The sequence below is a fragment of the Ambystoma mexicanum genome, chromosome 5q, assembly GCF_040938575.1.
Source record: "Ambystoma mexicanum isolate Mex_15411 chromosome 5q, UKY_AmexF1_1, whole genome shotgun sequence".
Lineage (NCBI taxonomy): Eukaryota > Metazoa > Chordata > Amphibia > Caudata > Ambystomatidae > Ambystoma > Ambystoma mexicanum.
In genome coordinates this window covers 1,247,293,650-1,247,315,608 of record NC_090933.1, presented here as the reverse complement: position 1 = coordinate 1,247,315,608, position 21,959 = coordinate 1,247,293,650, and positions in this window count along the sequence as shown.

Below are 21,959 nucleotides of genomic sequence, written 5' to 3'. Positions count from 1 at the left end.
CCAATGAAGCCCAGGTGCTCCATTTTATCCTCCTACTGCATATTGTCTGGTACAGACTCACAGAGGACATGATCCAGGGGTTCTGCTCTGTGACCTTCAACAAATCGGATCTATGTGATTACTACGACACCCAGAATTCCGACGGCTGAAAATGCAGACATTTTTTTTGTTCAACCCCTTTTACAAAACATACATAATTTCGGGAGTCGGAATTCTGGAAGCGACATTTTGGTGGATTTCCAACAAATCTTTACTGTAGACACAAGAATGCCATTTTTTTACATTTCATACTTGATATGCAGCGAGCAAAGGCAAGCACTGCCTTAGGGAGTACTTGACTGTTCCTGCATGCAGATAGGACATATGACTTTAGCCATTTTTCCTTGTAGGGGTTTATGAGACAAAATGAGCTTGTATGACCCTTCTCAATGATTAGCGTAGAAATGCGGTATGCATAAATTCATAGTACGTAGATAATGTAACGTGCACAGCTCAGGAGTCCCAAATTGGAAGCCCCGGCTCTGAGGCAGGGAATGCACGCACTGCACCTGATGTACGTAAGTACACTGCATAGTCTCAAGAGTTAGTGTAACAATATGTAGCAGGATGGATACATTCAGAATGTCTGGGAATTCCTGGAAACAGTGAAGCTTACACTCGGCAGAGTGTACGCGGAGATCCGGGATGATAAGGAGGGCAAGGGAAAGGAGGAAGGTGGAGGGTTCAAAGGAATCAGGAACCAGGAACAAGAAGTTGACGAGAGCGAACTTTCGGCAGCACACGTCAACCACAGTAAACAGTAGCGTTGAGACGCGCAGAGCCGCGGGGGCATGTCCGCTTTATAGAACGTGAAGCGTGCAACACGGAGACTGGTGCGCGGCGTTCCTCGTTCGGTGGCCATGTTGGATGTACTGCTGCGTGTAAGCCTCTATGGGTCAGGGAGCAGGAGATCCAGAAGGGACGAGTCCGATGGTTCATGACAGCATGCCTCCTCCGAAGGCCTGTTCCTCCTGGTTTGCCGGGGTATATAAGGTGGGCTTTTGAGTAATCTGGGGACATTAAGGTTTGAGAATGGTTCCTAGGTGCGTTCACTGGGAGGGTACCCCTTCCATTCAACCAGATATTTCAGCTTACCACGTCTGTACCTGGAGTCACATATTCTGGACACTTCGTATTCCAGCTCGTCATTGTCGATCGCTGGTGTAGACCTTGGAGCAGTCCGCGAGGACTGGACGTATGGTTTCAGTAGAGATGTATGAAACACTGGGTGGACTCTCTTCCAGAAGTCTGGTAGTTTGAGTTGGAAGGCCACTGGGTTAATAATCTCCTTTATGGAGAAGGGACCAAAGTACCGGGGGGCCAATTTATTCGGTCATAAATGTCGGGGCAGTACTTTCGAGGATAGCCAGACCTTATCACCTACTGCATAGGAGTGCCCTGGTCTTCTTTTGGAGTCCGCATAGAGCTTGGTAGTAGCTCAGGCCTTTTCAAGGTGTTCCTTGGCTTGTTTGTGCACATTGATGAGGTTTTCAATACAGGAGTCGAGTGTAGGGACTGGTGTAGGATGTGGAAGCAAGGAAGGGAGAACCGAAGGATGGAACCCTTGGTTACAGAAAAAAGGGCTGGTCTTGACAACCAAGTGATCCGAATTGTTATAGGCGAATTCAGCCACAGGTATCAGAAGTGACCAATCGTCCTGGACCTTGGTGGTGAAACAACGAAGATATTGCTCCAGGGTTTGGTTCACACGTTCAGTAGCTCCATTGGTCTGGGGATGATAACCTGAGGAGAGGGCCTGTTGGATCCCTAGTATACAGCATAGGTGTTTCCAAAATTGAGATATGTATTGGGGTCCCCTGTCTGATCTGATTTTGGAAGGGAGTCCGTGAAGTCAGAATATGTGTTCCAGGAAGATTCCAGCAAGTTCTGAGGAAGATGGTAGTTTGTATAAGGGCGTAAAATGAGCCATGTGAGTGAATAAGTCAATGGTAACCATGATAGTTGTGTATCCCCTGGAAGGTGGCAACTCTACAATAAAATCCGTAGCAATGAATTCCCAGGGCCTTGTTGGTAGTGTCGGTTGGAGTAGGAGGCCCGCCGGTCTCTTGTTGTCATGCTTGTTTTGATTGCAGATTGCCCAAGTTTGGATATAGCGTTTGACATCGACTCTCATTTTAGGCCACCAAAACTGTCTTTGTATCAAACTGAGAGTATTGAAGATGCCACGGTGTCCTGAATGGAGGGTATCGTGGCAGAGGTTCATGATCCTTTGTCGTAGTCTTTGTGTGGGAATAACCAGGTCATTGTCTTTAAACAGATACCCATCCTTTGTTCTGAGATTCCATCGATTCTTTCCAGTAAATTCCTTCCAGACCTCGGAGGACTAGGTTTAAATTCAAATGTCTTCCAGGAGGTTGATTGCTTGGGCTACAAAAATTGTGTGAGGAAACATCTTGGGAAAGGATCGATCTTCAAGAGTTTCATAGTCGGGACATCGGGATAAGGCATCAGCAATTATGTTGTGAGTTTCAGGAACATGTTGTATTTGGAACTGATACTGTGCGAAGAAGAAGGCCCAGCGGGCTTGACGACTATTCCTACATTCCAGGGATTGTAGCACTTGAAGATTCTGATGGTCCATACGGACATGAACAGGATTTTTTGCCCCCAAAAGTAGATGACATCACACTGTAAAGGCTTGACGGATGGCTAACAGTTCCTTTTCTAGGACAGAATAATGTGTCTCGCTGGGAGTTAGGGTTCGCGAGAGATAAGCGATGGGGTGTTCTAATTTGTCCTCGAGTTCCTGCTGGAGAACTGCTCCGGTGGCGTAGTTAGAGGCATCTGTCTCCACTATGAAAGGTCAATCGATGTCTGGTTGAGCCAAGATGGGGGCTTGTGTAAACTCTGATTTCAGTCGGTGGAAGGCTTTATCTTGGGCTGCTGACCAGAGAAAGGGAGTATTCTTCTTCAACAGTGTAATGATTGGTTGAACTATCTCTGAGAAGGACGGTATGAATTTCGGGTAAATGTTGGCAAGCCCCAGGAAGGATTGAATCTGTTTCACAGTGGTTGGGACTGGCCAGGATAGTATGGCTTTTACCTTTGAGTGGTCCATTCCGATTCCTTCAGGACTGAGGACGAATCCTAGATAATGAACAGTAGAGACATGGAAAAGGCATTTCTCGGGTTTAGCCAGGAGTTTATGTTCACGTAACCGCTGTAGGACTGCCTTAACATGCTCTTCATGCTTGAGATGGTCCTTGGAGTATATTAGAATATCATCCAGGTACACTATGATGAAGAGAAACAGCATATCGGAGAACACTCGTCCATTAAACGTTGGAAGACCGCCGGGGCATTGGCGAGTCCGAAGGGCATAACCAGATATTCAAAATGTCCAAAGGGTGTTCTAAAGGCTGTTTTCCATTCATCACCCTCCTTTATACGGATTAGATGATAGGCACCTCTGAGATCCAGTTTCGTGAAGACTACTACTCCTCTCACCGCTTCCATGATATCCGAGATTAAGGGTAAGGGATAACGGTCCTTGAGGGTACATTGGTTTAAACCACGATAATCAAGACAGGGCCTTAGCTCCTTGGTATCTTTTTTGGGAACAAAAAACAACAAAGCTCCTGCTGGAGATTTGGAGGGTCGTATGGTGCCATTTTCTAGGTTGGTATCCAAGTATTCTCGTGGGGCCTTTTTCTCTGGCTCGGATAGTATGAACATCCTTCCAAAGGTGATTACTGCCGAAGGCTCAGTATCTATAGCACAGTCTTCAGGTCTGTGAGGGGGTAGAGACTGAACGATAGCAGTTGAAAACACATCCGTGTAATCCTGATAGGCCCGAGGAACCTGGATAATATTTGAGACTTTGAATGGGCCTTGCTGTCTTGTGGGTGCGTCTTCCGGGGAGGATGGCGAGGAATCCATGGATAGACAATGAGATATATAATGTTCAGAACCAAGAAAGAAGGATCCTGCTGCCCAATTGATGTATGGGTTGTGCTTCTGCAACCAGGGCATACCCAGCACCATTGGATAATGGGCAGACTTTATGATGTCAAATCTAATATTCTCTCGATGATGGTTTATGGAGAGCTGGATTTCTTTGGTTTGTAAGGTGATGGGTCCTGAAGAGAGGGGTCTTCCATCGATAGCTTCTACAGGCTGCATGATGCCCCGAGTTTCATATGGAATGTGGTGGGTAGTGACTCAATCTTGATCTATAAATATCCCCATGGCCCCACAATCCACCAATGCCAGAATAAGGTAGGTTTCTTTCTTGGATGGCGATAGGAAGGCCTGTAAGATCACTAGATTGCTTTGTCCAGGAGAGTTCAAGGATGGAATAGATGTGGAGCAAACATCTCTCTCCCAAAACTGTGCTCTATCTAGGATCGGGAGCTGGCGTTTCCCGAACGCTGTGGGGGAGCCAAGGGACATTCTCTCACAAGACGTTTGTCTGAGGCACAATACATACACAACCCAGTGTGGATCCGTCGTATTCTTTCTTGCGGGGATATGGGTCCACGGAAGGCCCCCAATTGCATAGGTTCTGTGTCTGTAGAGGGGGCAGAAAATGGCTCAGGTTTAGAGGAAAGTTCTATGGAGCCTTTTTGGCAAGTCATTTTAGTCTTCTTCTTTTCCGCCTTCCTTTCCTCAATACGGAAGTCTATTTGTAAGGAGAGATCCATATGAGCCTGGAAGGAACCTGGGCGAGCTACCCTTGCTAGCTCATCTTTGATTTCCTCATTCAATCCTCTTCGAAAAAGGGTAAAGCAGGCCTCGGGGGACCAATCTGCATCCTTGGCCAGTTGCTGAAAGCGTGTCACATAGATCAGCATATCCTGGGAACCTTGTTGGAAGTCCAGTAGCCGCTCCTGGGCACTGTAGACCTGTTCTAGGCGGTCAAACATGCCTTTAAAGCTTGTACAAAACCATCATAGTCATCCAGGAGGACATCTTCAGAGTTAACCAAGGGTGTAGCCCAAGTTAGTGCATTCCCTGAAAGATGCAAAATCATAAAGCCCACTTTTGCTCTGGGGGTAGAGAAGTAATAGGGCTTAAAAGTAAAGTGGACTAAACACGAATCAAGGAATCCGCGAATGTTTCTTGACGAGCCATCATATTTATCCACTATTCCGCCCAGCAATACACTCTCTTTGGTCGCAGAATCTCATGATAGGACGAACTGTTTTAATGCAGCGTTCTCGGCCTTGAGATTCTGAACTTCTGTTGTTAACTCCTGCATGCCGCGCATGAGTGTTACACCCCGACGTTCGCCTCATCACACTCCCCGGTGTCTGCCCCGTGCCTCTTCAGACTCCCGCGTCAACAAAGACAGTTGGGGAGCTCTATGTAAGGCCAGAAAGAGGGACAAGAAAGTGGTTGCTCTCATAAGGGGCTATGGCGCTGTCATGCACCTTTTTTCTCACGGTGGCAGCTGCCATGGAGAATGGCTGCAACAAACTACATTTCCCAGAAAACCTGCCATGGGTTGTAGTTCCCGGCATTAATACGGGAGCCTCGTTTTCGATTATGTTCCGCCTCCTTGTTGTATTTAAACCACAACGGTTTTCAGAACACCGCTTCTGTTTATAGTTACAACCGGCATTTTCTGAAGTGCTATTTTCTGTACCTTAATTCCGGAAGTCTCCTGTTTTCTCCGTGTACCGACCTTGCCTGCACACGGACTCCTAAATCTTGATTCTACCTTGGTATTATTTGCTGTCCGCCCGTGTACCGACCTTGCCTGCACACAGACTTCTAATTCCTGATCCTGTCTTGGTTTTGTTTGCTGACTGTCCGTGTACCAGACCCCTTGCCTGCTCCTGGACTCCTGGATTGTGATTTTGTTGTGTTTGCTGACCGCCCGTGTACCAGACCTTTTGCCTGCTCCTGGACCCCTGGTTTAAGACTTTGCTACTGCTACTTCCTGTATGAATACCATCTCTCACTTGGCCACAGACTCTTGAACCCATTCCTCACAGTGCTTGCGTTCTCCTGGGGAATAACACTGGTAAGAACAATTCTTCATTTTGGAATCCTGTCTTCATCGAACTGTTACCTCATCTTTGGATAACATTGCTTCATTTCTAAAGTGCATTTTGGAACGCTTTGCTGTGGTGCACCATCCCGGAATCAGTGCGACCCTCGTTCCGTCCGGGGATAGCTACCCTACTAACCTTCCTTTTTTTTGTTTTATACTTTCGTTGTTGCCCAGGATTCTTTGCACTATTCTTACCTCCACCAGTGGTAAAGTATATTTCCTTGATTACCATCATTGGGCAGTTTTCACATTTAGCTAGTATCTAAAATCTCTTCTGCTTTATAGGTTGCTCCAGGTCCTTTTTTGTGGCTTAAGGGGAACTCACTCATGTACTTTATTAAGGGTAATAGTCTTGGGGAAAGGCAGGGTTGAATCCGATAGAATATTCATCTCTTGTCTTTTCTTTACAGCTGGGTCCGTGGCGGTGTGTTCTCCCCGCTCTTTTGATTGATCGGTCCCCTTGTCTGTATTGTCCAGCAGGTGGTCATATCAGTTTAAAGAGTTCATTCCCTCACAGAGAGGAGGCTCGGGTGGAGGCTCCAACCCGAGCTCTTCAAGCAAATCCCCAGCACAAGAGTACCGGTCTGTTTTTTACGCACTCCCCATACCGGTGAGTAACAATGAGATCTTGGACAGCCGCCTCCATGTCCGTATCACTGTCGGTTTGTTGGTGTCTCAATCTGTCACAGGTTCCCCCTTTCTCACCTGTTTGTGTTCTTTCTTCGATCGAGTCTTCCTGCGCACGGTACGGGTCCTATATAAGCCGCGCGAATGTCCTTGGCTTCCAGCTTGCGCTCCACGATCCGAGTCCTGGATCGTTCAGAATGTCCGGGAATTCCTGGAAACAGCAAAGCTTACACTCGGCAGAGTGTACACGGAGATCCGGGATGATAAGGAGGGCAAGGGAAAAGAGGAAGGTGGAGGGTTCAAAGGAATCAGGAACCAGGAACAAGAAGTTAACGAGAGCGAACTTAGGCAGCACACATCAACCACAGTAAACAGTAACATTGAGACGCGCAGAGCCTCAGGGGTGTGGCCGCTTTATAGAACGTGAAGTGTGCGACACGGAGACTGGTGCCCGGCGTTCCTCGTTCGGTGGCCATGTTTGATGTACTGCTGCGTGAAAGCCTCTATGGGTCAGGGACCAGGAAGTCCAGAAGGGACGAGTCTGATGGTTCATGACATCTATAGTCTCTATTTGTTGAACCATGCATATTTACTGCTTTAGGAGTGCAGGAATGATAACGCAGTGAAGGTGCTGCTCTGATTTACATAATAGGTGCAGGTGCCATGGGGTTGGGGAGGGAAAAGTCTTAGGGCCCTCACCCACTTCCGTCGATGAACTACAGTAAGGGTCCTTTAAAGCACCATTACAAAAAGCCTTATGTTCAGAACTACCTTCCCATGCTTCCAACATATCAACATTAAGTCTAATTGAAATAAACTCACATGGACGTGCATAAGGGCCCCTTGATAGTGCTTATAATGAAGGTTCAAAGGTGCAAAGACGTTTGTGGAAACGCCTATCATAATATCGTTATGAAGAGATAACTTGCACCAACCTTAGTGAACAGACCCTGGAACCCATGCTGATGTGCACCATAGTCGTCACCAGAGTCAAAGGATCAGAGATTAGGCTTTAATTGTGCCCAGAGGATGGGTTTTAGGGTTTTCCAAATCAACCCGGCTTCCTTTAGCAATGTGGTATCAGTGCTTACCTCTCTTCCCTAAATCAGGCCCCTTTCTTGACAGCAAACAGTCAATCACCATCTATGAGACTGAAAGTGTCCCCCATTTTTTCTTGTCCTTTGCGGTGTCCTTCCTTGCTGTTGCTGAAGTTATCTGGTTCTGGTGTTGGTCCACCTAGACTAACCGACCTAGTTCCCCTACCTGCTACCCATACATCTTTCAATGTGGTTGCCCAGAATTTGCACACTGAGCACGACCCCAGGGGATATCAGGCTTTTGCTCCAGATGGTAATTGGTAACCATGGCTGGTGGGCCAGTAAGGTATTTGGTTTCAACCTTAGACTTCCACTGTATAATATTTTTAATATTTGATTTTTTATTGTGCACAAACCTTACACAATATAAAAATCCATGTTTTAAGATAAATCATATATGCAATTGTTACTTAAAGATTATCCAAAAATCCTCAATTCATCATTGAATCTTAAAAAAAAGAGAAATCCATTCCTTCATGTTACTGAAGGCCACTGTCCTTAAAATCCATTCAGTTAATCAATATCTTTCCTAAAGGGCAACAGTGCTAAAATCATAGCAATTGACGGAGTAATAAAAAATCATTCACATAGTGCATCATTTAAAATGAAACTAGTATTACTAACAAAACGTTTGAAGTATAAAATTCCTTTTTTATCTAGGCTTCAGCAGTCCATAATCATATGCTTTAATGACTCTGGTTCCAACATACAGAATCTACAGCACGTTGGAGCACGCAGGTCATTTTCCTGATCGTCGGGTTGTCCCTTGTGCTCAACAAATTCAGTCGGAAATGCATAGAAGTCTTTCACACTATAGGGGATGGAAAAAGTTGCAGGTACTGTGTGGGCTCCCCCCATTGTTTGTGTAAACTTGCCAAACTCTCCAAACGTGTATACCTGGCCATTGTACTGATCGTATTGCACCAATACATAGAAAACAGTTTCCTTTTCAGTACGGGGATGTCAGAGATTCCCTCCGTAAGGTCAGTTCCTCTCTGGGACATTGCCTTTACGCAGACCTTGACAAAGGGATTATCCTCTCCCCCAGCTCTATTCCTGATTAGTATGTACAAATATTGGGCTGGCGGCTTGATGCATTTCTCAAATAACAACAAACATTTCCAGAAGGTGTGCATATTTTAACAAGTTAAGCCCAGTTCAAAACGAAGTACTACCATGGGGAACACTCATCTGGAGGGATAAGGCTGTTTTCAATACCAGTCCCTCAAAAATGGTAAAATCAAATTGTCTTAAAGACTGGTACGTTTCCACTCCATAAATGAGCGCTGGAACTACCTTGGCTTAGTAACATTTTCGGAGAGGACCGTAAATTTACCGAACCTGCTCAAGAAGTTCCTCATCTGGAATCTGAATGCTCTGGCCTTGACCTTGATCCTATCTACCATGGTTTGGCAATTTGGGGGAGACAACAATTTGAATCCCAGGTTTGCCAGATTTTCTATATTTTCCAGTTTTCTCCCAGCTAATTACCACACCATGTTCTTCCTTTTGGTTTTCCTCATAAAGGTTACTACTTTTTCGCCTTCCTATCCTTGATCATTAAGTGATTTAGTCCTGCATAGTCTACAAATTCGTCAATTAATCTCTGATGTCCCACACGAGAGTGGTCCATAAGGATGCTATCATCTGCATAAAGAATCAGGGGAATTTTATGTGCAAATACCTGTGGGGAAATCAATGAGGACTTCTGTAGGAAATATCCCAGGTCTGCCATCCAGAGGTGCAACAGCAATGGCGCCAAGATGCACCCCTGCCGCAAAGCCCTCTCAGTTCTTACTGGCTTTGTTAGGTCACCTTGCATGTTGAGTCGTACCGTGATGGAGGAGTCTTCATGTAATCGAATCAGAATGCTTAACAGAACTGACTGTACTCCTAGCTGCTGTAACTTCCAACATAAACGGTCACGGCTTATGGTATCGAACGCAAGGGACATGTCAATACTAGCCACACGGAGCACCATCCCTCCCTCACAGCCCTCTCCATGCTGTAGCATATCCACGATTGCTTCAGGCAAAGTTGTTCCCACACTTTGTCTAAAACCTACTTGGTAGTAGTTAAGGATGGAATTTCTCTCAACGCACTGTGTTAGATCCCTTAATATCACTGCTGCCAAGAACTTTTGGTCAGTATCTAATAACATGATATGATAAGGTATTTATAACGCGCCTATACACAAGTGTTTCAAGGCGCGATGAGGCAAGGGAGGGGGAACAGAGGGAAGACAGACAACTATCCTACTAGGGCCAGGTGTCATTCATCTCACGCAAGTGCATGGGAAGGGGGAAGGGGAAAAGTGCGGGGTTAAGGGGGAAGGGCCAGTGCAGTACATGGAATAATAGAATAAATATAACAATAAATAAGTACGGCCGGCAGGTGGCAAGTGCAGGGGTAAAGGGTAAGTGCAGGCATCAGGTGTCAAGTGCTGGTAGTGGGCCTGTAGGGGGTTGCCAGGAAGGCTGTGGAGGTGTGCGACTGGCGTGGGAAGGGGACCTGAGCCAGAGATCAGAGGATGGCCAGGTAACCAGTGCAGTTTCAGTTTCAGCCAGAAAATCAGCAGGGAAGAGGAGGAGAAAAAGCAGAAGCAAAGACAAAGATAGCGTAATAGGCCGATAATTAAGAGGGTCCAGTCTATCCCCCTTCTTAAAGATGGTAACTACATGCCCCTGATGCCATGTAATTGGACACTTTTGCTCTCTTAAGATGTTCTTAAAGAGGCAAAACAGAAGTTATGCCCATCGGTTGGCTCTGCTTTAAAGATTCTGTTACACAGCAAGCCAGGCCCCAGTGCCCAGGAGTTATTACTTTTCATTATGATCAGGTACACATCATCCTGAGTGATGGACATCTTCCAGGGCACTCTGGGGCAGTCTACCTGGGCCTCACTCGAAATGCAGCGATATATTGTCTGGAAGTGAATCTCCCAGGTTACTGCTTGAATTGCTTTCAGCTGTGCCTCAACTTGAAGGTTTTCATGATCTGAATGATCTTTCATAGTATCAAGATTCTGGGGGTTATCTCTCGCTCCCCTCTTTTACTACTTCCACATGTCTTTGTTCTTTCACCCTCTTTTCTTCTCGTTTCTTATCTCTTCCCAATTTCCCCGTCGTTCTTCGTTTCTCCACTTCTCCTCTCATGCTTCCTCTTCGCCTCTTGACTTTTGTTGTGGCGGGTCATTGTACACCATCAGGTACCAGGAGAGGTGCCACATACCCCCACAACCTTGAAGACTGTGAGTGACTGAATACATCACTTAGGAGGGGTCACCCTAACTGCAAACTGTTGCCTAGTAGAACTTTGTACCTTAGAACCACAGTCATTTGGGTATCCTTAATTTAACCCTTCCTGCATTTAGACAAAGTTAAGGTTTTTCGTTGATCGTTTGTATGAACCTCTAGTGCTTTGTTGACCCTTCAGTTGGCAACACTGCCCTCTATTCACTAATATAGAAGCTCTACTCTTTGTGGTCAGGCACCTGAAGGTATTGCACCCACCCATTGGACATCAACCCCTTGGTTCTTTGCCTGACACAAAACCTTTGTCTTTCCACAGCCCGTTGACAGCTTTTCCACTTTTGATTAAATGATGGTAGCAAGTGCCTGAGACTGCTCTGTCCAAGTGCATTGCAGCCACAAGTATTAACCCCTCCACAGAATCCACAAATATACATAAATATTTTGTGTGCTGATCAATTCTCTTGCTCCACTTGAGTGTCTTCCATTCGTCTCTTCTTTCAGCTGCCTCCATATTCTCATATCATGTCTGCTCTTGTATTGTTGGCCTCCCATCCTTGCCTGCCTCCGCTTTCTCTATCAGTGCATTGTTTGTTAAGAATGAGCATGGTCTCGATTCTCCCTTTTAGTTCTCTCTTAAGTTACTCTACTTTCCCGCTCACTCTCATTGTTCCTCTACGAATTTTCATCTTTCTGTTCCTCAACCTCCAAATGCACAGCTCCATTTCTGCTACTTCTCTATTAGCCACTAAACTGTGGAATTCTCCTCTCTTTACTGTTTGTGTTGTATACTCTCTTGCAGTATTTTGTTTTCTTCTTATCTATCTCCTCCTTTCGTTATTTTTTCTTCCTTAAACTTATTTTTCTATTTGTGGATATTATGGCCTAGCATATTCACACAATTTTATTTTGGATATTTATAATGCACTTACCTTATCACAGATGATTTAGAGAGCACTTTACAGTTATAAAAGTAATATTACAATAAAAATACAGTAAATTAAAAAACACACACACATCCTAAACCATTTTGGAAAGACACACAACTAGTGGAAGCATACAAATGTTTTCATTCCGCAGTAAAATCCATTCATTTCTAAAACAGAGATGTCTTCAACAGTTTTGGAGCAACAAGCAAGAAAGCGGCTGCATGTAGAGAAGCAGGGAAACTGTTCCAGGAGAACTAGCCCAGACACAAAAAAATGCTCTTTCTTTGTCTGGGCTGTCTTTACGTTTGAAATATCCAGAACCAAGCTTTCCTGATTTGGGGGAATTTCGCTTTCTCCATAAGGAATGCAGATTCAAAGCAAGATACGCAGTAGGACCTAAAAGACCAGCTTTACAAATCAAAGAACAGAGTTTGAAGAGAATTTGTGCTTGAAGGTGGAGCCAGTGGACAGATGTTAAAGTGGGTGAGACAGAGTGCAATTTCCTTGCTCCGGCGATTAGGTTTGTATTGAAATGTAAGGCCACTTCCAGAACTTCCACGGGCCTTAACATGGAACAAGATCAATAGCCAATTAGGCATTTCCAGCATCTACCAGAGTGAGCACCAAAGAGAGAATCATAGAACGAAAGCAGTCAGGTGCCAAAAAAGGCTCGATCTCAGGAAGAAGATACATTTGATAATTCATTAGTTGAACTTTTTTTGAGACATGTCATTTCATAGACTATCCAGAATACATCCTAATGATTTAGTCGAGCTTTTAATGATGGTAGATTACCCCCGACTTCTAATAAAATAGAGCCAGGATTGTATGGTTCCATGTGATAAAATCGCTGCAAAAATTGCAGTGGTAACAAAATATCGCAGCAAAAATGACACCGTTTTTGCGCCGCAATCCATGTAAAACATTCCAATTTTCTTTACTGCATACTAATGAAAGGTGATGCCATGGCCTGCCACTAAATTCCTGAGCGGTTCCATGTTAATTGTAAGCACCCCAAAGCACACAGGAAGGGTATAGGAACTTGAAGTTCCAAGATCAACCATTTGCTTCCTTTTAGACAACTCAAATTTGAACCGTTTCAAGACCATGGGCCTCAATCCGAGGTTGGTGCTAGTCATGGCGCTATCAGACACCAATACCAGTACCAACGTGGCGGTATGGGGACTTACCGGTCCATTCCGCCCTTTGCGGGACCGGTAAGTCCCCATTTCAAATGCCATTCCCCATTCCCATTTGAGCTCAATGGGAAGGCGTAAATAACGGTACCGCTAACTGCGGTACTGTTATTCACCCCGGTATCACTTTGCGGGTCCCGTCCATACCGCCTGGTAAAACCAGGCGGTAAGCCAGGGACCCGCAAAGGGACCTCAGAATTGGGCGCAAAGGGATTACCGGCACCGGTGTCATTACCGGTGCCCGGTATCCCTTTGCGCCCTGCTTGGAATGAGGCCCCGTACCTTTCAAACTCCAACAAGCAGGCACTGCAGTATCAGTAATGTATAGGAAGTCATCCCTCACTTGCAGAGTGGCAGTGCCAACACTATTGTTTGATCTAAACCCGGACTCATAAGGACTCAACAAGTTCCAAGGAAGATATGGGCCTCATTACGAGTTTGGAGGTATTTCAGAGGTAAATCCTTTTGGTTGCATTGGACCAAATGGGGCTTTTTTGTGTAATTGCCGCGGCAGAATTACCGAAATGGCAATTCTGCCAATTCTGCCAAATTATTTGGCATTCAGTGGCAAGATTTACCTCCAGGGTTTTGCTGGAGTAAAATCTTTCACTCAAAGCCAAAACTCATAATTTGGGGTAGTGGTAAAGTTGGAGGTAAGTTAGTTACCTCCAATTTTATCATTTACCGCCATACTCGTAATGAGGCTCAAGGTCATTAGGCTGAAAAGAACCTCTTCGTACCTAGAAAAGGCAGAGTTGAGACTAGTCGGAAATTTCTGTGTAGTTCTGGGTCTAGATGCTGTTTTTCCGAAATCATGTTTATTTTACTGCAATTATTCTGCTATGTTTTGCCGATGTTCTGCGCATTGGCGAAAGCACTCCATACATACAATGACATGAATGAAATTACACGAAATTATAGAGATTCTGCGCCTCTGGCAGGGCACAAACAATGTTTATTATGTTATTTCAGTTTCACAGTAAAAACTGTGCTCGCAACCGTGGCTTTCACTGTGAAAAAGAAAAATGCGCGTAATCAGCGCACCTGGTGTTCGTCAGCACCCCTTGGCCACACTGTGGGGTGCCTGGATTCAGCATCAGGAAATGCACTAGTTCCACAGTAGCTTTGGCATTAATGATATATTGCATTATCAATGTGTTTGCATCCGTTAATCACGCTAGCATTGCTGCAGGCTTCCATTGGAGGAAGCCATGAAAGGAGCATTACAATGCATATCGCACAAAATGAATGAAGTGCTAATCAAAGGAAGCAACCACATTCATTGCATACAAACAATAACCTAATGCTAATTTCCATCAGAATATAGCAAACAACGTTTGCTTTGTATTTCTGCAAAGAAACAGCAACTTAATTTCATGGACGTGATTTAGGAAGTTGAAAGGGGGTCTGAATTACGACCCCTGTGGGTTCCTTGCAGACACCTGTGCCACTGAGGCGCCTAGCTCTCATGATTCTATAGCACACACTCCAGTGTGTGTAGACATGGCTTTCCCTCAAAGGAACCAGAAATACAATGATCTCCAGGATTTCTGTGGAACACTAAAAAGTGATGGATTTAAAGCTTGAAAGAATCATACCCCCTGGAAATCACTGAAGGCAGTCCTCCATTCCATTATTCTTTAGCCTTACGTACAGGGGTATTGCTAGATTTATAAAAGATCCGGGGCTACGCTAATGTCGGGTCTGTCGGGACTCAGGCTAGCTAGCCTTTTGTTCGCAGCCCCTGAGCTTCTATCCCGGGCTACAACCAAAAGACCCAGCGCTATAGCCCCCCCACGCCCACCCTAGTTACACCTCTGCTTGTGTGACTTTACAGAAGGAAAAAACACTTGCAAATCAGTCTTTGACTGCAAAATAGGTAATCCTGCCTGAACTGCTTGTTTGTATCCATTCTGTATGGAACCATAAGTAACCCCAACATGTTTCGGCTTCATTTAACATCAACAGTGAGGTGTAAATTGGGACCCTTGGCACGGCACGCTTGTTAACCGCATCTCAGGGAACCTGGTACCTTTTTTATGGGTGACTTTCTGTAAACGTTAGGGAATCTGCCAAGACATAGGTAATTTGCTTGTTGCACCTTAGGGATTAAGCTGCACTTCAGTGATGAGCTCCAATAATGTCAAAGCATATCTGGTATTGCTTGTGTTGACGTGCATAGGGGATGTGACCTAGCCATTCTGGCTGCACTATTCCCATTGTTGGAAGCAGTAGTGGTTTACCTATGGCTGGGCCCCTTATTTAAATGACGCAAATGGCCAAAAATGATGGAATGAAAGTTGGCCAGATAAATTGTCAGTGGGAACGAGCAAGCCAAATCCTTTCTCCCATCACTTCTTGATGTGGACAGACATTCTATAAGACAGTAAAAGATTACAAGTATGTCATTTTGAGATCACTATGGGAAGCAAATTGAATCCCAGTGCTGCCCTTGTAAATGCAGCACGTGTCTTTCAGCTGCTTAACTGTGATTTACAGGTTATTCAATTTATACTAATTGTGGGATTTTTCATCCAGTTTTGTGATTTACCATGGTCAAAGTTTGAATGTGTCACTTCCTATTTTTGTTTTTTTTGTTTTTATTGTTAAAGCGTGTACCTAACTTGAGAGCAGCAGAGCTCTGTAAAGGGGGTAGATAGCCAGCGGTTGGGCTGGCATCTTTTAATAGTAGCACACTACTGGGAGTTGGGGTTGCTCTGTGCATTTACTAGTTTAACTAGGTTCATCAAAAAGATCTTGGCTTGAAAGGTTTGGTCTAACTTGGCGACATCGATAATAATGAAAGAAAAACAAAGTTGCTCCAATCAGTATAATGAGTCCATTGAGTCGTGTCTCATCAGGTGCAGGGTTTAGCCAAGTGAAAAACCCCTTGAAGAATATAAAGTGAGAGTAACCCGGAAAGAGACCGCGCCAAATCTTTGCAGAAAATGTTTATTGTTCAAAAATGCCCTTAAAAAAGATGACACGTGTTTCGGTCCTCCAAGGACCTTTTTCAAATCAGGGCTGATGGTTTATCTTGAAAATCATGCAAGTGCCCCTACCACACAGTGTGAAAAACACGCTTCCATATATTGAACGGGTTAATCCCTGCTGTTCCTATTTCAAGCGTTCGATCGCAAAGTTGCTAAGAATCTCGAGGGGGCCCTCAGCCCTGATTTGAAAAAGGTCCTTGGAGGACCGAAACACGTGTCATCTTTTTAAGGGCATTTTTGAACAATAAACATTTTCTGCAAAGATTTGGCGTGGTCTCTTTCAGGATTACTCTCACTTTATACACTAGCTTAACTAGTTTAGTCCTTGGTCAGATGTTGTTGAAAAAGCCATGCTTTAATAGTGAGGTCATTTCGGGCTGATACAGGAATCGAGTTCCACAGGGTGGGTTGCGTGACAAGAGAAGGATTGTTTGCGGGTCCTATGTTTGCAGATGAGCTGTGATTCAAGATGGTTGATCGATTAGCAGCACAAGGAGCAGTAGCGTTGCTAGGATTGTCTAACAAGTGGGGCCTGAAGCCGATGTAGTTGGGCCCACCACAGTGACATTAACATCTATAAATGCCCAAGCAGCGCTGCTGAGTGGGCGCATTTACAGTTTTTAGGTGGACCTTGCCCGCTCAAGCCTTACCCCATCTACGCCTCTGACAGGGAGCGAATTCCAACAGATATGTGGAGCTCAGCCGCCAGGTAAGCTGCTGTGCTACTCATGACTGCTTTGTAGATGATACATACAGTCTTGAACAGTATCCCGGCCGCAAGAGGAAGTCAATGTAGTTCACGTAGGATGTGGTGATTCTGTCAAATTTTCACACACTTGTAATAAGACGTGCTGCAGCGTGGTGGACTGCTTTTAGGGGAGCCAAGTGAGCAGCTGGGAGCTCCGTCAAAAGGGTATTTTCCCTGTCAATGTGGGAGAACACAAAGGCCTGTACCATGGCCCGGAAGTGCTGCTGTGAGATGAAGGTTTTAATTTGGAACGGGTGAATATTTCGAGCCAGGCCATTTGGGCCTTCTTGGCTATGTGTTTCTGCAAGGACAGGCTGCTGTCAATGGTGAAGTCTAAGGATTTTGCTGAATTTGAGAGTTGCAGATCAAATCCTGCTAAGCACATCGTTGGGCCTCATTACGAGTTTGGAGGTAGCCATGCTGCTATTTTCGGCATGGCTGCCTCCAAACTCGGGTCCGGGTTCCCTGACTGGGGATTTACCGAGTCATTCCAACCTTGGAGGACCCAGTATTTCCCCATTCAGGGAAGCCAACACCATTCGAGCCCCCATAGGCTTCAATGGGAATGGGGAGGGAGCTAATAATGGGCCCGTTAATACCGGGCCGGTTATTAGCTCCCTGATCCTATAGCGGCTCCCGCTAACGGCGGCTGGTTTTACCCGGTACCTGCTAAAGGACCTCGGAATGGGGCGTTAAGGGGTTAACGGCACCATCATCGTTACCAGGTTGTTTTTTGGCAGGGGACTGATGATCACAAATATACTTATTTATACATTTATAGCAGTGCTCTAAACCCTGAGACATCAAAGCGCTAGTTACAGATCAAAGTCATAAATCGCACCATCACACTGGAATGCCCTACCTCCCACAATCTGAGGTGAGCCCTCCCTCATTGCCTTCCGGAAAGCTATGAAAACCATCCTCTTCACATAAGGTCTCTCGCAGCACCATGTTTGCTAATAAACTGTCTGTAATGTAATAACCAAAGATGCATGAGCTGTAATGACTAATCTGTTTGTAGCAATCATAATGTGCCAACGACTGCTACCAATCCTGTACCCCCTGTAACTAAGTTCCTGCAAGTAACAGCGCCACAATGCCCCTGGGCTGTCTGCGCGCTATATAAATAAATAAATACATAAATAAATCGGGGCATGGTGTGATCTAGTGCTTTGTGAGCGGTAAGGGCAAAGTTAGCTAGATCCATATGTGAACAACCAAATTTTTAGTTGCTTACGGAAGTTCCGATAAGATTGTTCAGCTCTTAGCGCTCATGGTAGTTTGTTCCAACATTTCGCTGCGATCACAGGGAAGCTGGTTCTCCCAGCTCAGGTACGTCTGAAGCTCGGGGTGATGAGACGCTTGAATACAAAATAAATAAATTTTGGTGGATGGCTATATCGGGATATTTGAGGAAAGGGCCCAGAGGCTCCATGTTAAGGTCAAAAGAATTGGTGAGAGGATGGAGCTTGGGGGTCTCTGCAGGAGACTAGGAGTCAGTTAGAATGCAACATGTTCATCTGTACGGCCTGGTTGTGCCCAAGAGGTAGGAGGTAAACCAATTCAAGATGGTGCCAGAGAATCCAATCCTTAAGGTGGTGAAGAGGGTGCGATGGTCGACAGTGTCGAATGCAGCCGAGAGGCCAAAGAGGATGAGGAGGAATCGGGCACCCTTATGCAAGATTTGGAGGGTATCATTCACCACCTGGATGCGGACTGTCCCCAGGCTACACTTGGGGCAGTACCCTGACTGATAACCGTATACGAAGTGCAGTTGTTTGATTCTGTTGTGTAATTATGTAGCTACTACTTTTTCAAGATTTTGCCAATAAATGGGAGGTTCGTAATGGGCTGTTAGTTGGTCTTGTCATCTGAGTCTTGGGTCGGTTTTTCAAAAGAGTTCGTATGAGACCATTCTTGAGCGTGTCTGACAATGACCCTTCTGTGAGGAGTGCGTTGAGCACTGGGCTCATCAATTGTTTAACTATGGAGGCAGAATGATATTGTCATAGTAGAAAGTAGGTTTTAGGAAGACAATTGTTTTTAGGAGGTCTGGGCTGAGAGATGAGAAATGTAGTCCAGTGGGGCACTTTGCGTGCTGAAGTGCAGATGCGCTAATGCAGAGGGAGGTAGATTCAATGATCTGTCGGATTTTGTCTATTTTTTCAATAGCAATATTAGTTGATTCCGTTGCATTTCCTTTACTACTTTAAAGGGGGCTTTGCTCCAGTTAGCGGCTGCAGGCACCAACAGGTCCCCGTCTTTGTCTGTCCTTTGTTGAGGACTAAGGCGATGAGGATGCCGGAGTAGAACTGGTGAAATATGTGGATGGGGCCTGGCAGAGTCTGGACACGAGAGCAGCAGCCTCCTCTTTGCTGTCTGCCTGGAGTTGGCCTGGAGTCCTTAAGTAGCTGTCTCAATGGCTTGAAAACTGGTGGTGGGCGGAACAACTGAGTGGCAGAGCCTAGTGATGTGACCAGCAGCCTCCTCAATGTCTATGAAGTTATTATAAGTCTGCGGTCATATGATGTGACTTCCTTTAATGAATGACATCAGTGGATCTACTGTTGTGTTATTTCAATTGCAAAACAACTATGGTGACTGCCTCTTTGAATCACTTAATTTGAACTGGAGTTTCTTTGTAAATCTGTGTGAACACAATGCTCTCACGCATCGGTGAACGTTTTCTGGCACTTGCAAACCTACAGACCACGTTACAAGGAGTTTCCACCAGCAAAATACCCAGCTTCATTTACTTAGGGCCTGATTCCTAAACCTTTTGGGTGCAAGTTAAGGAGCGCAGTTGCACATGCACATCACTTGCTCCCAACAATGTGGCGGGAGATTCATGAAGTGAGTGTGTATGTTGGCTTCTCTAATGCCCACATTCCAATCTCCTCTCTGAATTCCTGCACACAATGGTGCAGACCTGGGGTCTTTACTGAAAGAAAAGCAGTGGGCTTATAGAAACTCAGAGGATTCTCTAGCCATTAGATAAATAGTGTTAGAAATGTTCATAGAGTGTGGTTGTCATGGCCAGAGAATAGTGTCATGATCCCTGGTTGTCCACTTAGAATTGCACCAAAGGTCTCCTGGTCTATGGCATACCATGCCTGGTCAAAAGGCAGATAGAACTTGGTGGACTGCTGAAGACTCAGGCATTCTGCATCGCACAACATGGCCGCCCGGTTGCATCTTCCTGAGTGCCGTAGTGCCGTCTAGTTATTGCTGCTCTTAGTCTATTTAAACCTCTCCCCTCTGTTTACCTGTGCTTCGCGTCTTTTTTTGCTTGTTGCAGAGGAAGCTTACCGTGGCTCGTCTGTCACTTCAGAAATTCCACAGAATTAATTCTCTCAGAAAAAAACATCTGTAGTTCAGTATTCCTGCCTTTCCCTATTGTTTGTTCCAAATTCCATTGAGCATTAGTTTTTCCATGACCTATTCCATAGTTTCCCTGTCACGTACGTTGTGAGGAGGTTTTATTTCATTGTGAATAGAGAGAGAGGGTCTGCATGTTTTCTTCCCGCACTTTGTGGAGATTGTTCCCAATTCTCTAGCATAGCAACCTGGTTGGGAGTTTTCAGCATTCCCCTCAATAGTTGTTGCCATTGTTCCTTGCATTATACACACACAGTAGGAATTTCAGCCCTTCCCCAATGCTTCCATCTACAGAACATGCGCCCCTGTGTAGAAGCACGATGGGGAGCTCATTATAACAAATATTGAGGTAAATAGGGTAGGGGTGGTGTAATAGATATAGAAGTCCTAATCCTTATTCTCAGTAGAACACATGGTAACATGTTACTCATATACTCTTTAGAATTGAAGAACTCTTAAGAACAGTAGCAGTAGGGAGAGAACTACGCACCCTGAGAAGAGTAGAAGTTGTCAGAAGTGGTGTTCCCGCGGAGGTTAAGGTAAGCGTAACAAATTGCTAAAAACTCCCCTTTTCTATTCAGATTAAATATGGTAGTAGTTTTTGATAATCCGAGTGAAGTGTTTGTGTTGGTTTATATAGGGACTACTTCTCAAGAACGACTGATAGCAGTTGCACAAAAGGTGTGTGTGTACATGGTGTAAGATTAGCCAACAATGGAGTAGTGGAAGCACTGATGCTGGGAGTTCAAAAAGAAGGAACATGTCAACTGAGTGGTACTGACAACAATCTTTGTGAAATTGATATGTCTTTGTATGTATGAACCGAGAATTATATTCAAGCAAAGTGCTACACAAGAGGGGAGAAGATACAATACAATTGCAAAATGGTGGGGAAAATGAAGGGAGTGCAGAAGAGATGGGATTGGGTTGGCAGTAGTGTCCGAGGAAGGCTGCCTAAGGACCAATAGCTGAGGGAAGCTCATTCCCAGAAAGTAAAAAGTTGTTAGCAGATACTGGTGATCGGTGCAGCATATTGATTCCACAAATCACACAGGAGGCTTACTCCTTTCCAACACACTCGCAGATTGGGATGGAAGCGTTGTTGATGTTGACTTTGTTCCTGATGAACCATCCAGAAATTGGGAGGAAGAATAGGTTTTATACATCATTCTCCCAAATGACCAGAACAACAACAGCACTGTTCACTATTTCATAGAAGAGGCAGAGGCTGAACACCACCTGGAGCTGCCAGATGTATCGCCTGCAGTGAAACCAGCATGATTAATTTGGAGGAAGAGGGTGAAAATCTCCCTAGTTGGAATGACTGCTGCTGAACATCAACAAGAAAGTCTTCTTAATGGCGTAGGCCTCTTGGCAGTCAACCATGTGGAAAATCCACAGTATTATCAAAAGTCTGGCCAGGTTCACAGCTGGACCACAAAAATTGGACACTGGCATGACTTTGATGTGCAAATATGAAGTGTCTATAGGAAAAGTACCCTCCCGTTTAGAACATCAAGTCATATACTGCACATGAAAAACCACCACAAAAGAGCATGGTAAAAACTTGAACAGGAGATGATAGCCACATAGTAATTGATAAGACAATGGCCCTCATTACGAGGTTGGCGGTAACCAGCCGGTGTGACCAGCGGGTTGCCGCCAACCCTGTAACACTGAAT